This window comes from Oenanthe melanoleuca, chromosome 3 (genome assembly GCF_029582105.1).
Source record: "Oenanthe melanoleuca isolate GR-GAL-2019-014 chromosome 3, OMel1.0, whole genome shotgun sequence".
Classification (NCBI taxonomy): Eukaryota; Metazoa; Chordata; class Aves; order Passeriformes; family Muscicapidae; genus Oenanthe; species Oenanthe melanoleuca.
The window spans coordinates 27,283,652-27,298,973 of record NC_079336.1 but is presented as its reverse complement, the minus strand read 5'-3'; the positions used below and the strand labels follow the sequence as shown (position 1 = coordinate 27,298,973).

General features: G+C 38.6%; 1 long non-coding RNA gene across 1 annotated transcript; it reads left to right on the top strand.

The window, feature by feature from the left end:
* The first annotated feature begins 3,811 nt into the window (after positions 1–3,811).
* LOC130251447 (uncharacterized) lies at positions 3,812–10,992 on the top strand. Its single transcript, XR_008840155.1, has 2 exons — positions 3,812–3,899; positions 9,395–10,992. It is a non-coding gene; the product is annotated as an uncharacterized LOC130251447 (long non-coding RNA).
* Positions 10,993–15,322: the final 4,330 nt, after the last annotated feature.

Sequence of the window (15,322 nt, the reverse complement as noted above, 5' to 3'; positions counted from 1 at the left end):
ATTACAGCTCTCATAAACCAAAGGAATTACAGTGATTTATAGTAGAGGAGCACCACCTTAGAGACTGCCATCATATGTATTTATGGACAACGCTGTTCATATTATTAAAAACAGTTCAAATTACTAGTGATATGAAAATTGGGAACAAGAAAAACATTACTGTTTAAAAACCTCTGTCATGACCTCCAAAAAATGGCTTCTCTCTGCCTCCCATAGTATAAGAAGCAAAGCCACAACTGGTGACACATCTGTTGTTGCCAGTAACAGCTTAGAAACCCCAAACACTTCCTCACCTGTAGTTACTGATGCACTCCAGAGAAAATGTCTATAGATTGTCTTATCTGCTTTGAATCTGGGAAGTACTGGAAATACTGATAATCTAAGCTGAAGCAGCAGCAGCAAGTAGATGATATCCCATCTTGTCTTTGCAGCAACACATTTTTCCAGCTATCTCAGAGTTTAGCTAAAGCACACAGAAGACAGAATTAGACCCAGATCCTGGAAAGAGTCAAGGCAAATACATCAAGAAACAGAAAGTAGAGAAATTTAGGTTTGAAGCCATACTTAGCACAGACATGAACAGAGAATGTTCCATCTCCTGTGCCAAGGCAAAACTGCTCCACTGAACAGCTTTTACTACAACTGCAGTTGCAGGCAAGATGCAGGGGGAAAAGGTGAGAGAATCGGGGGGCTAGAGCACTGACTTATTTTTGTAGAAAACTTTTCTTTATTGCTAACAGTCACTTTCACCCTTTGTTTCTTTTTTTGTCATGGTTAGATATCCAAACCAGCCAAGTTGCATAATTCACTCTGTCTGTGCAGTGTTAACAGATTTGTCTCCATCTCGTTAGACCCACGTGTTAAACCGTTGCTTACAACAACACACATGCAGGAATGAAGCTGTAAACTTGAACAAAACTCTTTAAAAGTAGCAGTATCCTACTTGAAAAAAGTCTTGTAAAAGGAGATTAATTAGAAACGCCCCTTCCCACTGAATGTAGTGCTCAGTGTATTTCTGTCCTGTTGTGTAAGCCCTTATGTGGCATTGTTCCTTGCCAGATGATCCTTTCTGCCCTCTGCAAGATTTGCTGGTCACAACAACTGCATTCCACTGAAGCAATTAAAATATAAATGCTTTTAAATACATGAGACTGAACTATGGTGAACTTAGACGAAACAGGTGGAATCCCAGCCCTGGGGAAGTTAATGGAAATTTTAACATTGATGTAAACGGAGCAAAAATGTCACTCAAATGAGGGCACTTTGGCAAAAACTACATAAAAAGGGAATTATTTATATGCATGTGCACACATACTAAACACTCCTAAGCAACAAAGCCAACAGAAAAGCTGGATGTCCCTTTTTTTCTGCCATAGGAGACAAAAAGGAAAAAACCCAACTTCTACTTCTTCTACTGCATACTGAAAGAGCACTCAGATTTTCAGAAGAGGGGCCAAAATAACTCAAAATATGCAGACAGAATACTTATCATTATAGTTTCGTGGAATTTGTTGTCTTAGCTCCGGAATTTTCTCCACTCTTTGACACTTTATGACATGTCTTAAAATAACCAATTGCTAGTAAGTATAAAGGTTTGGCAACCAAAAGAAAAAAAAAACAAAAACATTACATCCTTTATCTTGAATTCCAATGCTACTGATAAACCCAATCTCAAAAAAATAATCATTCATAATATTTAGTGTTATCTAAAGTCCTAATATGTTTCAGATTTTTAATAGTGACATTTTAATTCAAAATATATACATTTCAAAGGAAATAAATCAATGTCATGATGTATTGCTTATATTTACCAGTTGCAAACAGGCCAAAAGCTGTATCATGTGCTTTGAACAGTATTCATTAATATTCCAGAAAAATACATTTCTCAGTATATACTACTCTTTAAAGTGTTAGTTCAAAAATTCAAAAGCTAAGTTATTCAAACCTGAAATACTTCTGGATTTGTAGAATTCAGTAAAGCATCAGTCCAGGCTTAGAGAAACAACACTAAGATTAATAGCATTAATAAATTATAGTAAAAGGCATACTTTCCTTTTTCTTCCTATGAATATATATATATATATATATATATATATATATATATATAGCCATACCCTAAACAGCTTGCCACAAGTTCTATTGTTTCACAAGCCAAAGATACAATAAAAAAATACACAATAAAAAAAAATTTAAGTTTATCACAGTTCTTCCTCTTCTTGCCTTCATATGGAATATGCCTACCTGTAAAGCAGATGCCTTTTGGAGGCTTTTGTATTGCACAAGAAGAAGTAAGTGGTGAAACGGCTGACTGAGGAAGAGAAGAAGAAAGGTGATTTTCCAAGTCAAAGCACATCTTCTGGCTTGTTTTAGATTGAAGTATCCATGTATCTTTAAAAGTAATTATACACAATGAGAAAGTCATAGCCAGGTTTTAGGCAGCTTTGCTGGGAAGTACAGGTGTTTGCCCAATATTTCTGTCTGAATACAGTAAAATCCTACCGACATCTGAAAGCATCTCTAAATCTGTAAATGTGTTAATTTAAAATATATATAATGCAAATATCAGGAAAAGGAATGTGAAGAGCAAGGAAAAAAGGTATCAGCAAAATTTAAGATCCTACAAATAGACTAGGCTGTATAAGACCCGCAGGTTTAATGGGCAGCATTGTTTCAGCTCAGAGAATACTCTGTGCTTGTTTTCTTTTAACTTCAGCAAGATGAAGCATAGATTTTTAAACTGTAACAAATTTGTCTAAGAGTTCTCAAGTCTTAGTATTAGCTGGTGTCTGCTACTGTTGGGTCCTTTCTAGCCAGCTAATTTGCCCAAATAGTATTTAAAAATTGAATACTACTGTGATAAATAATGCCCTTTTTAGGTCCAGTTATAAAGAATTTTAAGTTTTCAGAAAGTAATTTCTTTAAATTTGCATACACCACACTAACTGATATATAGTGACCATCAGTTTTATCAACTGTATAGTATCTTCAACTGATAGTATCTTCAATTATGTTAACACATCCAGGATTCTGAGTTCATGCAAAGCTATTTACTATTATGCTATTTCAGTGCTCAATTTCAGTACTGTCAAGCAACATAAAAAGGAAATATTAAAATTACAAGTATTTTATTTATATTTATTGCAGAATAAGAAGGCACAGTAATCTAGAAAGTCATAATAAATGCATATTTAATACGTATCTCTGCATTCACATACTTTATTTGCCTCTCATCTAGGAGTAATATTCTCAGGGTTTAACCAATATGCTTTTAAGAAAGTAGTTTTGTAGATTTATGCAAGCTTGATGTGTAAGCCTAGAGCTATCTAGTTGTGGTCTCTGTTGTAAAAGAACCCTAAATTCAATAGTATTTAAAAGACTGCAGCTAGAAGTAAGACTGAAGTACTTGCAAAAAGAAAAAAAGAGATCTGGCTGTCACATGCCTCTGAACCAGCCTGCTGACCTATACATACTGCAAGTCAACATCCTGTATCACCCTGTGTATTTATGTATTTTTGGGACCTGAGGGTTTCAGCACTAATAGAAGATGGCAGTCCAAAGGGAGAACCTATCAGACCGTGTTAGCATGACTGTTTGTGTGTTTATGCACTGAGATTCAAATAAATTTTCCTGTTTATTAGGAATGCAAGCTCCAGTGCTACCTCCTAGGAAGGCCACTATTTAAATAAATTGAAGGTTTAAAAACAAATGTAGCTATGTAATGTATCAAGAGTAACATTTGCCTCAATTTCTAAATTGTTTTTTTTTTTCGCATGTCAAAACGGGTTTCTACACAATGGAGAAATTTAATTTTGGACCAAGACCAAGTGATTTAGCATGAACATGCCATTTTGATGAAGCCCCAAATTGTTACAAACTGCTTTGGTTTCTCCCCTTTCCTGGTAAGTGGAATCCAGATAAATCTTGTTAGCAAACTGTGTACTTAATATTGCCAATTAACCATTGACTAATTGTGTTGGAACCAATTATTAAAGCTGGAACCAACTATGTTCAAACAGCTTAGATTGGCATCCTGCAACTGTTTAGTGAGGTTATATTTTTACTTGAGAAACGTTTTCACATCCTGACCTCCTAGGGTAAGCACATGAGGGGAAGTTTCAGGGAAGGGAAGTTTCAGGGAAGTTTCAGGGAAGTTTCAGGGAAGTTTCAGGGAAGTTTCAGGGAAGGGAAGTTTCAGGGAAGTTTCAGGGAAGGGAAGTTTCAGGGAAGTTTCAGGGAAGGGAATGGAGAAGGGAAGTTTCAGGGAAGTTTCAGGGAAGGGAAGTTTCAGGGAAGGGAAGTTTCAGGGAAGGGAAGTTTCAGGGAAGTTTCAGGGAAGTTTCAGGGAAGGGAAGTTTCAGGGAAGGGAAGTTTCAGGGAAGTTTCAGGGAAGTTTCAGGGAAGTTTCAGGGAAGTTTCAGGGAAGGGAAGGGAAGTTTCAGGGAAGTTTCAGGGAAGGGAAGTTTCAGGGAAGGGAAGTTTCAGGGAAGGGAAGGGAAGTTTCAGGGAAGGGAAGGGAAGTTTCAGGGAAGGGAAGGGAAGGGAAGTTTCAGGGAAGGGAAGTTTCAGGGAAGGGAAGGGAAGTTTCAGGGAAGGGAAGTTTCAGGGAAGGGAAGTTTCAGGGAAGTTTCAGGGAAGTTTCAGGGAAGGGAAGTTTCAGGGAAGTTTCAGGGAAGTTTCAGGGAAGGGAAGTTTCAGGGAAGGGAAGTTTCAGGGAAGGGAAGTTTCAGGGAAGTTTCAGGGAAGGGAAGTTTCAGGGAAGGGAAGTTTCAGGGAAGTTTCAGGGAAGTTTCAGGGAAGTTTCAGGGAAGTTTCAGGGAAGGGAAGTTTCAGGGAAGGGAAGTTTCAGGGAAGGGAAGGGAAGTTTCAGGGAAGGGAAGTTTCAGGGAAGGGAAGTTTCAGGGAAGGGAAGTTTCAGGGAAGTTTCAGGGAAGTTTCAGGGAAGTTTCAGGGAAGTTTCAGGGAAGGGAAGTTTCAGGGAAGGGAAGTTTCAGGGAAGGGAAGGGAAGGGAAGTTTCAGGGAAGGGAAGGGAAGGGAAGTTTCAGGGAAGGGAAGTTTCAGGGAAGTTTCAGGGAAGTTTCAGGGAAGTTTCAGGGAAGTTTCAGGGAAGGGAAGTTTCAGGGAAGGGAAGTTTCAGGGAAGGGAAGTTTCAGGGAAGGGAAGGGAAGTTTCAGGGAAGTTTCAGGGAAGGGAAGTTTCAGGGAAGGGAAGTTTCAGGGAAGGGAAGTTTCAGGGAAGTTTCAGGGAAGTTTCAGGGAAGTTTCAGGGAAGTTTCAGGGAAGTTTCAGGGAAGTTTCAGGGAAGTTTCAGGGAAGTTTCAGGGAAGTTTCAGGGAAGGGAAGGGAAGGGAAGGGAAGGGAAGGGAAGGGAAGGGAAGGGAAGGGAAGGGAAGGGAAGGGAAGGGAAGGGAAGGGAAGGGAAGGGAAGGGAAGGGAAGGGAAGGGAAGGGAAGGGAAGGGAAGGGAAGGGAAGGGAAGGGAAGGGAAGGGAAGGGAAGGGAAGGGAAGGGAAGGGAAGGGAAGGGAAGGGAAGTTTCAGGGAAGGGAAGGGAAGGGAAGTTTCAGGGAAGGGAAGGGAAGTTTCAGGGAAGTTTCAGGGAAGTTTCAGGGAAGTTTCAGGGAAGTTTCAGGGAAGTTTCAGGGAAGTTTCAGGGAAGTTTCAGGGAAGGGAAGTTTCAGGGAAGGGAAGTTTCAGGGAAGGGAAGGGAAGTTTCAGGGAAGGGAAGTTTCAGGGAAGGGAAGTTTCAGGGAAGGGAAGTTTCAGGGAAGGGAAGTTTCAGGGAAGGGAAGGGAAGTTTCAGGGAAGGGAAGTTTCAGGGAAGGGAAGTTTCAGGGAAGTTTCAGGGAAGTTTCAGGGAAGTTTCAGGGAAGGGAAGGGAAGGGAAGGGAAGGGAAGGGAAGGGAAGGGAAGGGAAGGGAAGGGAAGGGAAGGGAAGGGAAGGGAAGGGAAGGGAAGGCACGATGAAGGGAAGGGAAGGGAAGGGAAGGGAAGGGAAGGGAAGGGAAGGGAAGGGAAGGGAAGGGAAGGGAAGGGAAGGGAAGGGAAGGGAAGGGAAGGGAAGGGAAGGGAAGGGAAGGGAAGGGAAGGGAAGGGAAGGGAAGGGAAGGGAAGGGAAGGGAAACCCCACTGGTCCAGACTTCATGGAGATACTTTTCTGTTGCCCTTGTAGCCCTAGAGTTAAGTTTCTTTCTTTCTAAGTAAATCAATTTGTTCTAGACAATCTGAAAATGGGTTGAAGGGCTTCAGGGATCTTGGGTGGTTTTAATCCTCTCTTACAGTCCATGCCTGCTTCTTCACCTCATTCCAGTGCCAATGCTGTACTGCATTGTACATATCTCCAGAAGCCAAGATATTTTTCCCAGAAAAATGCTGTCTCATCTCCATATGCCTCCCCCCTCTTCTCCAGCCACATCTTATTCTTTCTCACAGTGTATTATTTCCAACAATCCTTGGTTGGCTGCACCCCTATCAGTGCATGAGACACACATGAGCTCTTTATTTTCTGGGCATCTACAAGGGGAAGACAATTTCACAAAAAAGCAAGTCTTTTTATAACAAAACTGTGTATGTCCAAATTTTTTTAGTATGAATAATCATAGCTTGACATGCTTTCAAACCTATTTGTGAAGAAGTAATTCTGGTTCATGTGTTAAAACGAAAAGATTTGTTAAAAAATAAGAACTCACAAACTGTTCTAGGACTGAGTTCCTCAAAGATTCATCAGTGACATTGAGCTTGTCTCTATTTCAATATCATTCTATTTCCCAGGACTTAGAATAGATGTTACTTCTTTAAGGAACTGTTAATAATTTACAGATACTTCGTTGGTCTTTAAAATTTACTTCAAGAGAGGACTTGATGCCTGGAGAATTAAATTAGAAAAAAAATAGGCTAAAACAGAATACACTTAGCCTGTTGGCAGGAGTGAAAAAAAAACCAGCCAACAAATCAAACAAACAAAATCCAAAAAACCCTAACCACAGAAGGCCTGTAAGAAGAATACATAACCAAAAACAAGAGCTTTCATGAGGCACACATTTGTTCTTACACTGGGTTTATCATTCCCACTGAATTATTTCTTGCAATCAGAACCTGGGTTTGACTGCCAAATTAGACTAGCCTAGTTCCAAATGACAAATCTGGCAAGCCTGCTTCAGAGTCCTCCCTAGTGCAGAGCTTTTCTACATAAATCAGTGGGAGTCTGAGTGTATCCCACGGCTGCCTGTGGTACATCACAGCAAACCACTGGAGAAGTGTTACCAGTGCACAGGGAAAGAAGCTGTCTACATCCAAGCACACTTCTGCAATTACAGCAACACAAAGGATTACACACATCCACTTGATTTTCTGTGTTCCTGTGGTGCAAAAACCACAGAGCTAATAAACCAAAAGTAGTTTAATCACAAGTTTAAATCCAGCTTTAAGTATTATAAGTTAGTTCAGGCCCAGGGGACTGTGGAAGTGAGTTATGCTTCTGTCTATATGTGTAAGCAAACAGCAAGTGGGGTGAAACCTGAATGCATGTCAAGTGAGGCACCTGAGATGTCAGAAACTAAAGGTGTAATTTCCCTTGGAATATACAGATTTGAGGTTAACTCTTCTTTATAAGTGTCTCTCTTAATTTTAGAGTGGCAGTGTTCTTAAAAAATGACACATTGGTTTCTGAACTGAATCTGGGCATGGTTAAAGGTTTTATAGAATCTGTGAACTTTCAACCAGTTTAAATAAGCTTTAAGACCAGGACAGCTTTTAGATATCTCTAGATAAGGTAGTCTTATGTACTTAGAAATATTTATACTCCTTTTATGGCTAAAATGACCTAGACTACTACAATACATTTTATAATTATGTAAATTGTTCACAAAGTAAATTGGACTGATACTAATAAACTGAGTCAAATTCTATGTACAGAGAACTTAAATGAATATTTAAGTTTGAAAGAATATTGCCTGCAGCAGACATGATTAAATAAGAACTTTCAGTTACATCTACATAAAGGCCTTCCATTTACATTCAGAGCAGGTCTCCTCAAGAGTTTCATTAACAGAAACTTACCTTGGCCTATAGCAACTATAATCTAATTTTAAATATAATCTAACTTTATTATCTAAGAGATGATAAAAATTTTGGTAGTATTTTCAGTGGAGGACTTCCACTCCTGTGGTTTTATCAGAGTATTAAATTTAAACATAAAAATTTGTAAAAGAGCATCCTCCACTTGTATTTTAGATGGTCCCAGGCAATACTGAGAGGTAGTCATAACTGCTCACATCCCCACCTTACTAAAATTTCTCATGTCAGAAGTTAACTCAGAAGTCTTAAATACTTCTCAGTCTATGCTATTGCCATCACTTTCCGTTTGAAACCTGTCCCATCAAACTCCCCAAACCTCTGCCTTGCCTTGCCTGCAGGATGGCAGCTGTCTCTAGACTGGAGAGACAAGGCAAGACAAGGATGACACTTAGCACATGGCAGGCTCACCTATGTAAACTAAGATATCTAAAATACAAAACAATGATTAATTAAGTGATTTCCTACTCTATCTTTGAATTATTTACCAGTATGAGAGTCAGGAGCTGAGACCATAAGACAAAAGTAAAGAAACAGAAATGAAAATTAAGATACTAGGGTATCCTTTGATATAGGGTAGCTAAATGGGTTGAGCTAGATTCCTTTTCATCTCTTTGTTAATGAAGCACAAACTAATGTTGATGCAATCAGATCATTCAACATCTTTCAGTATAGAATACTATGCAAGGCCATTATTTTGTAAGATGTCAAAAATTTTAGAGTCCTGTAAGTTTTTTCTGTTTATCAGTAAATGGAGAAAGAGTGAAGGAGCATTATATGGTTCACTCCAGATGTGTAAGTGGGCATGGACAAAAAAAACACCCCTATAAATCAGATTTAAGGACTGGATCTCACTTTTCTGATGTAGCCAAGGGGTATGCTTTTGATGCCTTAAGAAATATTTAATCCATAATTGAGCCATAATTATGGGGAGCCATAGTTTCCCCATCTTCCATGCTATTTCAGCTTCTTTTCTCTGAAGTTAAAATATGTATTAAAATGTCTTCATAACTTTGACAGTTGAGAAGTGCATTTGACAATGATTTACAGAAAACCTATCAGCATTAAGAACAAGAACACCACAAGTCAGGAAAAAATGAAAATATAAGAAACATCCCTTACTATTAAAATAGCACCATGAGAAACCCCCTTAAAAGAGCTTCATCAACTTAATTTCTGCTTTTTCAGTGTGAAAAAAACCAAAGTCAGTATGGTTCATTTAAAACCTGAAATATTTTAAAACATATTAAAAAAATCCTTATCTAGAAATAAATTTTTGTCATTCCTTTTCTTACTGTTTTTCCTGAAATAAACTTTCTCCCACAGGACTGATCCCAGTTCCATTAATGACCTTGCCTTCTGCTGTGAGATTTGCTTATATAGCACATGGTTATTCTCTGCTGTGCTGCCTGCAGGATGCCACTGCTATATAGCTCCACTCTAGGATCTCACTGGAAAGAATGACCAAAAGAGAACTAGAAAGCCAGTGCAAGTAAAACACCTCTGGTTTTCTGCTGAGCATGGGAAGTTTGGTAAGCTTTTTTATTTAGAGTGAAATTTGGAATACACTAAGTCAGTATATTATTTGGCATTAAACTTCATTTGGGCCAGAATGTCATACCTGTTTTCTATGACTCCCCTTAGTGGCTGTTGCTGTGAGTCAAGAGTGTTGGAGACCTCACTGAAGCCAGGATTTCACTCTAAACAGAAGTATGACCAATGCTTCCTGTCATCCTCAGAGAGAGCACAATTAGGAAATTAATATACCAGAAAGAGACTGCTTGCTTGAGTATGATATGCTTTTTTTCTGTTTAATAGCCTTATGGTATCAGAAGTCTTATTTCTATGTACAAACTTAGGCCATTCTAAACTCTTTCTGAATAACAAAGATGGATTGACGAGCTTCTGTTTTTTTTAATCTGGTTTTCTTGCAACAAAGCACTGTGGTTTTGTGGTAGGTGGGTTTTTTGTTTGGTTGGTTGGAGTCTTTTTCTGGAACCATTCCTGCTCATTGACATCAATTAGCAAGCAGAATGCTGGGATGGTGGAAGCTGACACAGAGTTACACAATCAATACCATATAAAGTAGTAATGCAGCTACACTACTGCCACTTAACATTTCTTTCTGTTAAATCCTAACTTTTTTTAAACCATCCCAATGAGTCTGAAGCTATTGTTACCTCCTTTAAAAAGTTTCAACTTTCCAAAATGCTGTATGCTGCTCAATAAGGTTAGCCCTGCAGTATTTGCTCCCACAAATAAAACCTCGTATTTGATTTCACTGCATCACCTTTTTCCTGGGCGATCTTAATCACCCTACAGAAATGCACATATCATTATTTTCTACTCAATCATTTTTGTATCTACAGCAAGCTGTTCACAGTGTTTCCCAGCTGAGGAAAGCAAAGCCTTGCACTCAATTTAATGATGTTTATCTAGCAGTAATGTGACAGTTTTGGAGCAAGCCAGCTGAGCAATCTCCAAATTTTAAGGTAATGTTCGAAGTACATGTGAGAACATTATTTTTCTGACAACTGGAAAACTGGAATAGGAAAAGTAGGATTGAAACAAATTTTGAAGTTGCTTAGCAATGTCTCATCTAACTTGTAACTGCTTATTTTTCAAAACTATTTGATTAGTCACTACTATCAAGTAGGATAGAATGCTACTATCATTCAGAGTTACTTTCTCTCATACAAAAATGTATACTGAGACCTTGCTTGAAGGCCTGCTTTACTTATGAAACCATTCCAATTTGAATGGCAGGCATATGAATACTCTCAAAAAACAGTATAGATATATCTAGAGAACTCCACTGTGAGGGAGAAAATAGCTAGTAACCACAAAAATGAATGCTTTACATTTATTTAGAAATCTATCCTTTGGATGTCAGGTGTGTTTAAATAAAGTGCTCATATTTTCAATACAGTGGTATATGGTATTATTTGTTTCAATGATGCCAGAAGTCAATGCAACTAAAATCCAAATGGAATAAAACCTGATAGCACCTAAAATGGCTAGGATTTCAAAGGTGATCAACATGAAACCACACATGAGCAAAGATGATGGTGAATGTAGTAACAGTCATAATACAAATGCTTACACATTGGAAAATATTTTAAATCAACCTGTATAATGCTAGAAAATATCACACTCTGAGTATGCTACTTAAAAGAGCACAAAAATACAAATGAACTAATTTATGAAGGACCAACAGGTGTAAGTTGTGTGTAGAAAACAGGCAAAAGATACATACCTGCTAGATGACATTTATATTGCAACATTATAGGTAACATTATGGAGTTTACACAATGGAGACTGACACAAATATGGCAAAGTTTAACTGATACCTAACGTAACAAATAATCTGAAAATTAACTCAATACATCAGGTAAGGCAGGGAGAAATTTAAGCAATATCTACAAAAGAATGACTTTACCAGTGTAAGAATACTGGTGTGAAGTGCTACAAAAATAGTAATCAGCAGCAGGTAGAGAAGCAAGTCAGGGCTTGAAGGACTCTGAGGAGGGAGACTACATCTCTGCAGATTTGTTTTGTTTTGTTTTGTTTTGGTGCCAAAGAAATGGGGACAGAATGTGGTAAATGAACTGAGCACTTCCATGGCAAAGCAAAATTGTTGCTGGAATAATGGAAGGAGAACAGTCACCGAGATCTGTCAATACATAGAAGAGACACAGGATGTACAAACTCTTAGTGTGTCTGTCATGTAACAAATAAGAGACCAACAGACTGGAAGATGAAGGTGAAAAGATCAACATGGCCATATTTATGATGATTTTTTATCTGTACTTGAATTACCAAGTTCATCAGAGTTCAAAATGGAAATGCTGTGGTTGCAAATATTGGAAAGAATATTTTAGGTAAGTTAGTCATATGTTAATAGAAAAGAATTCTTTCTTGAATATATAGTGAAGAAATAGCAGAGTTTAGGTAAGCTCTAACAGTGCATATCTACAGAAATGGAAATTTTTATCATGGCACTGAATCATAGGCTTGAATGCTTTGGAAAGCAACAGTGCCATCAATAGTGACAGAGCATGACAAAAAAAAAAGAGCAAGATTTGGAACAATCCATTTTAGTTTTGAAAAACTGGATTTAAAACTGGTATATACTTAACTTTAAAAAGATAAATAATTCATTACACACCAACTCCCGAAGTTCTTGCCATGCTAAAACGTCCGCGGAAATGCGAAATTTCTGCGAGTGATTTGAGAGGGACTTGGCTCTCCTGATCCTGGCAAAGCTCCCGCCCGGGAGCGGCTGCGGAGACCCGCGCCGCGGGAGCCCTCTGCTGGGCGAGAGCGGAGAATGCCCCGCACCGCCCGGCGCGGCTCCTGCCCCGGAGAGGGTCCTTACACCTGCAACGGCAGCGGTTTGTATGAATACATTGATTTAAAATTATTTATTTGAATCACCGAGTAAAAAATGGTGGGTTTCGATATCACTCTGCCTCTGTTCATATCATCTGTTTCTCTTACCTCCTTCAATGATTATTCAACCGCAACCCAAAGAGGAAAGCAGTTCGCCTGCAGGATATAATGAAACAGGGAGAGTTTCTTAAGCTAAATCCTTGTCAAAAACATAGAAGAAAAAGTATTACTGTAACATGCACCCATCTGTGCTGTTTCCTTTACAGGAACATTAATTCTTAGTGGTAGCTTGAAGCCCTAGCATTCCTTTGGGTTGTGTAGAATAAATATTGTACAAGCCAGAACTTTCAATATTGAATCAAGACTCTGAGATTGCTCATCACTATGTGCATACACATGCCTGGCTCTGCACAGTTGGTTTAGAATCATAGAATGGTTTGGGTGTGAAGAGACTTTAAAGGTCATCTAGCTCCCATCATCCTGCCATTAGACAGGGACCCCTTGCACTAGACCATGTTGCTCAAAGCTTCATCCAACCTGGTCTTGAACACTGCCAGCATTGTGGCATCCACAACTTCTCTAGGAAACCTATTCCAGTGTCAGAATCAGTTCTTTTGACTCCACATGTTTAAAGTTTTTCTCTGAGGTTAGAGGCATATACAGAGCAGTGTTTTTTTGCATTCACATTCACTGAAAACTAACTGATAAAATGATCCACATTGTTACAGAGCATACATTTTAGATAGGACAGAAATGGCAGAAAGTAGAATAATTTTCTCTTGAAGTCAAAACTACTGAGGTAACTATTGCTATGCCATTATTGATCAGAAAATCTTAATGATAAAACTTCAGTCAGCAGCCGTAATCTCATGCCCTTCTCCCTCTCTAGGATATTGCTTTGTCCTACTGCCACACTATCCAATTCCTGGTACAATTGCTGAGAATAATGATTTCCTTTGCATTCTCCAAAATATTATCTTCTATCTAAATACAGTTGCTGTGTCAGTGTCATTAATCACCGACATGTTCAAATTGGAAGTGACTCTTGGCACCTTTCTTATCTCATGCTCAAAACAGGATCTCAATGAATCCAGACCAGCTTGTTCAAGATTTTATGAATTAAATTTTGTAAGCCTTCAACAACAGATGTTGCAAATTCTATCTGGGGCATTTGCTCCACCAGTTAATTATCCTTACAATTTATCCCCACCATATATTCAATCAGATCCTCTAATTTTAATGTATGTCTACTGTCATTGTCCTACTGTGCCCCACTGACTCCATTGTCTGGCCAACCTCCCTGCCAGCCTGCTGGCCTGATGTCCCCACAGTCATCTCTTCTGGGGGCTGAACAAGCCCAGCTTCCTCCCCTCTCCACACAAAACAAGTACTACACAGTCCAACACTCTGGTGACCCTCCCCTGAACCCACTCCAGTTTATGAGTCTGTTTCTTGAACTGAGAAAAGTAGATCCATCAACTCTCTCTTTACACATGGAAACATTAAGCCTACTTTTTCCCTGCTTAGAAAAAACAGGCAACTTCTTGTGCTCCTGGGTATGGGATTAAGGCCTATTTTGAGAGATGAGGCTCACCTGTTTATACTGTTCATTATAATATAAAAATAACCTCTTCTATGCTGCTAGACAACCCTTGATGCCCAGAATTCTTTATGCAGTCCATATGTTGGGTTTAAATAATGTAGATGGCTTTGAATCAGTCTTCTGAGCTAGAAGAAATTTACCTTTATCATGAAGATTACCCTCTAACACCATCAAATTGACTAACACCAGCCTTTGTTGATGTCCTAGAACAGGCATACTGAGCTGAACTATCTGAAAGACAGTAAGTGAAATGACTGAAACACTGTATGGCTTCCTATACTGAACTTTTAGTGCCAACAGCAAACCCTTTAATATCATGGAAATCCTAACAATCTTCCCTTGCAAATATTGTCCATTCTGGCACTCCCTTGCTCAGGGGCCTTCTGAGCTGGAGGCTGCTTTTCTGTACTAGTGCTTAATATTGCTTGACAGACCTCTCATCCATGAATTTCTCTATTAATTTTTAACATATGCATACTTGGTATTCAAACAATCCTATGTTAAGAATATCTTTTTGTTTAAGTTTTATGAAGCATTCTCTTTCTAACTCTGCTGCTTGTTGATTTATTTTGTGCCCATTTTCTTCTGATATGAGCATTACTAATTGCTTTCTAGTCTTTATTCCTTATGCCAGTCAGAACCTTTAAAATTCTATTACTTCTCCTTGAGCAGCATCTTTTCCAAGATGATGATTCCAAATTACCTACTTTTTTCTGTGCACAGGAAGGTACTCCTCACTTTGCTCACACTTGTCATCCTCTAAACTGTCAAAAATTCTGTGTAACTTTTTGACATGGACATCAAAGCAGCTCTCTGGCCATGGAGCATAATGATGATTACATTATGCCCTTCCCAGTAGTATCAATACTTAGCTAAACTTAATGGCAGCTTTTCCATTAAATTCAGGGGATCAGAATTTAATCTATTGGTTGCTTACTTTCTATCTTGTTTTTTGCAGTGCATCCTGGGAAGAGCCCCAAACATTTTCCTTCAAAGTTTATGCCTTGGTTGCATGTACAAAAGACTAGCAGTATCTTTAATAATTTCAGACAAACATGCAGAAAACAGTACTTTACATGTTCTAATAGGATGAAGGAGTCAATTCATTGTTTGATTAGTGCCATGATAAAAGCACTGTGGAATTCTCCTTTTTCTTCTGAAAATTGCAGGATGAAAGTTTAATGGGAAAACAACATTCACACTCATTTTTGTTGTGGGAGTGTTCACACACTTCTGTTGTGGAAGTTTGCATTACTTTT